Source organism: Apium graveolens, chromosome 8 (assembly GCF_009905375.1).
Source record: "Apium graveolens cultivar Ventura chromosome 8, ASM990537v1, whole genome shotgun sequence".
In the NCBI taxonomy this organism is placed as follows: Eukaryota; Viridiplantae; Streptophyta; class Magnoliopsida; order Apiales; family Apiaceae; genus Apium; species Apium graveolens.
In genome coordinates this window covers 221,491,717-221,495,238 of record NC_133654.1, presented here as the reverse complement: position 1 = coordinate 221,495,238, position 3,522 = coordinate 221,491,717, and the positions used below count along the sequence as shown (strand labels likewise).

Here is a 3,522-nt window from a genome sequence, read left to right as displayed (position 1 = left end):
AAATTCTGTAGACATATAGGGTCTTAACATAATTGATGCCTATTCAACTTCTATCTTAATTGTGGATGGTTGGTATAATGGTATTTGTACAACGAAAGTTGGCGTTTATCAGTTTCGTGTTATTCGATTAATATCATCACCATTACATGCTAAAGTTAATGACAATAACTATTGAATGAAGTAGTAATGAAGTTAGGATCTCATGTGTATTTAATATTGTGAATTCAAGTGTTTAATTCTCGTAGTTAATATTAGTTAACCAATCGTAATTGTTATTGTCTTGGCATTAAAGAATAATCATACATTGGTGAGTAAGTGTTAATTAAATATAATTAATCAAAGTCTCTATGGGAACGAACTAGAAATCATTCTATATTACTTATGAATGCGTATACTTGCGTGAATTATTTAGCGCATGCTTTGTGCCTAACAAGTTTTTGGCGCCGCTGCCGGGGATTCGGTGTTAATTTGTTTAGTTTACGTACTTGCCATCAGTGGTCATTAGGATTCATTGATTAAGACTTGTTACTTACTGCTTCCGGTTGTATTTCAGGTACTCTAGCGAGCGTTTATGCAAACACGTTCTCGTACTCGCAAGAGAAATCTGGATAAAGCTGAGGAAACAGATAAGCTCTTGACTTTCCGGAGAAGACAGTTTTTGAAGATTCGGATAAAGAGAGTGAAAAGAAAGAACCTGAAATAATGGGTGATCGTCTAGCTCAAGCTGATCAAGCTTTTATGGACTTTTCTCGGCCTAAAATTGATGGCATTCAGTCAAGCATCCTTCATCCGGCAATTGAGGCCAATAATTTTGAAATCAAGCTGAGCACTATTCACATGGTGCAGAATTATGTTTCTTTCGGAGGGGCTGCGACTGAAGATCCCAACATGCATATCAGGAATTTTATCGAGATCTGTAGTACTTTCAAATATAATGGTGTTACTGATGAGGCTATCAAGCTGAGGCTTTTCCCATTCTATCTGAGGGACAAAGCTGAGGACTAATTACATTCTTTACCAGCTGGGTCCATCACTACTTGGCAAGATCTTGCGGAAAAGTTTCTGGTGAAGTTCTATCCAATGGCCAAAACTGCAGCTATGAGGAGTACTCTTACTCAGTTTGTGCAGCAACCAGGAGAATCTATGTGTGAGGCTTGTGAGCGCTACAAGGAGATGTTGAGAAAATGTCCACATCATGGTATGCCTGATTGGATGGTGATCACTAGTTTCCACAATGGTTTGGGGATCCAATCTCGACCCATGCTCGATGCAGCTTCTGGAGGCGCCTTGTGGGCCAAAAGCTATACTGAGGCCTATAATTTCATTGAAACTATAGATGCAAATGAGTATCAAAACCCAACTCAAAGGATAATTCCTGGGAAATTAGCAGGTATTTTGGAAGTCGATGCAGCTACAACTATTGCAGCGCAGCTCAAGGTGCTGTCTATGAAGGTCGATTCTTTAACCAACTATGGCGTAAATCAAATAGCTAGTGTCTGTGAGCTTTGTGAAGGCTCTCATGCTACAAATAAGTGTTCTCTTGTTAATGAATCTGTTCAGTATGTGAACAATTTTTAGAGACCGCAACAACCTGTGCCCGCTACTTATCATCCTAATAACAGAAATCATCCCAATTTCAGCTGGAGCAATAATCAGAATGTTGTTCAGCAACCATATCATCAAGCTACAAATAAACAGTTTAATCCACCTGGATTCTAGCAACCTCGGCAATTTTCCCAAAGACAACCATATCCTCAACAAGGAGGTGCTGCTCTACATTCTAGTGCTGATTTCGAGGAGTTAAAGTTGTTGTGCAAAAGTTAGGCTGTTTCTATCAAGAACTTGGAAAATCAAATTGGACAAATAGCCAATGCCTTGCTCAATCATCAACCTGGCATACTTCCCAGCGATACTGAAGTACTAGGCAGGAAGGAAGCTAAAGAGCAAGTCAAAGCTGTCACCTTAGGGTCTGGAAAAGTTGCTGATGCTGAAAAAGCAAAAGATGTAGAAGTTGAAGTTGTAGATGAAGAAGGAATGCAAAAGGAGAAAGAGGTGAAATCAAGGAAGACTACTGTTGAACACACTCTGCCTGAGGGTAATACAGGGGAGAAACAACTCTATCCCCCACCACATTTTCCTAGGAGATTGCAAAAACAAAAGCTGGACAAGCAATTTGGTAAGTTTCTGGAGGTGTTCAAGAAACTTCACATTAACATACCTTTCGCGGAGGCTCTTGAGCAAATGCCTAGTTATGCAAAATTCATGAAAGATATTCTTTCAAGGAAGGTGAAACTGGATGATCTTGATACCGTTGCTCTAACGGAAGAGTGCAGTGTCATTCTGCAACAAAAGTTACCTCCAAAGCTTAAGGATCCAGGTAGCTTCACCATTCCCTACATCATTGGCAAGTTATCATTTGACAAGTGCCTTTGCGATTTAGAAGCAAGCATCAATCTGATGTCGTTGTCTATCTTCAAAAAGCTGAATTTGCCCGATCCGGAGCCCACCTACATGTCTCTACAATTGGCTGATCGTTCGATTACATACCTACGAGTCATTGGGAAGGACATGCTAGTAAAGGTGGACAATCTCATCTTTCCTGCAAATTTTGTCATTCTGGATTTCGAGGAAGATAAGAAGATTCCCATAATCTTGGGAAGACCTTTCTTGGCTACAGGCCGTACATTGATAGATGTGCAAAAAGGTGAACTCACTATGAGGTGCAAGATCAAGATGTGACATTCAATGTGTTCAATGCGATGAAATTTCCTACAAAAGATGAGGAATGCTTAAGGTAGATTTGGTCGATTCTGTAGTTACTTCAGAACTTGATCATGTGCTAAGGTCTGATGCCTTAGAAAAAGCCTTATTGGGGGATTTTGACAGTGAATATGACGAAGGAAATGAGCAGTTACAATATTTGAATGCTTCTCCTTGGAAACGGAAGTTAGACATGCCATTTGAATCTCTTGGTAATATTGATCTCAAGAATGCTGAGGGAAAGCTCAAACCATCTATTGAGGAAGCACCTACTTTGGAGCTTAAACCATTTCCTGAACACTTGAGGTATGCCCTTTTAGGTGAAGCATCTACTTTTCCTGTTATTATTTCAGCTGACCTTTCAGGTAGTGATGAGGACGAGCTCTTGACGATTATGAGAGAATTCAAATCGGCCATCGGATGGACTATAGCAGATATAAAAGGAATCAGCCCTTCGTATTGCATGCATAAAATTCTGCTAGAGGAAGGTAGCAAGCCGACTGTTGAGCAACAACGAAGGCTTAATCCTATCATGAAAGAAGTGGTGAAGAAAGAAATTCTAAAATGCTGGATGCAGGAATCATATATCCTATTTCTGATAGTTCTTGGGTGAGCCCCATGCAATATGTACCTAAGAAAGGAGGTATTACTGTGGTAGAAAATGAGAAGAACGAGATCATCCCCACTCGAACAGTCACAAGATGGAGGGTATGCATGGACTACAGGAAGTTGAATAAATCCACGAGGAATGATCACTTCCCT

At 40.1% G+C, this 3,522-nt stretch overlaps 1 pseudogene; it reads right to left on the bottom strand.

Annotated features, from left to right (window-relative positions):
• Positions 1-1,087: 1,087 nt before the first annotated feature.
• LOC141681405 (small nucleolar RNA R71) lies at positions 1,088-1,202 on the bottom strand (annotated as a pseudogene).
• Between the last annotated feature and the right edge of the window lie 2,320 nt (positions 1,203-3,522).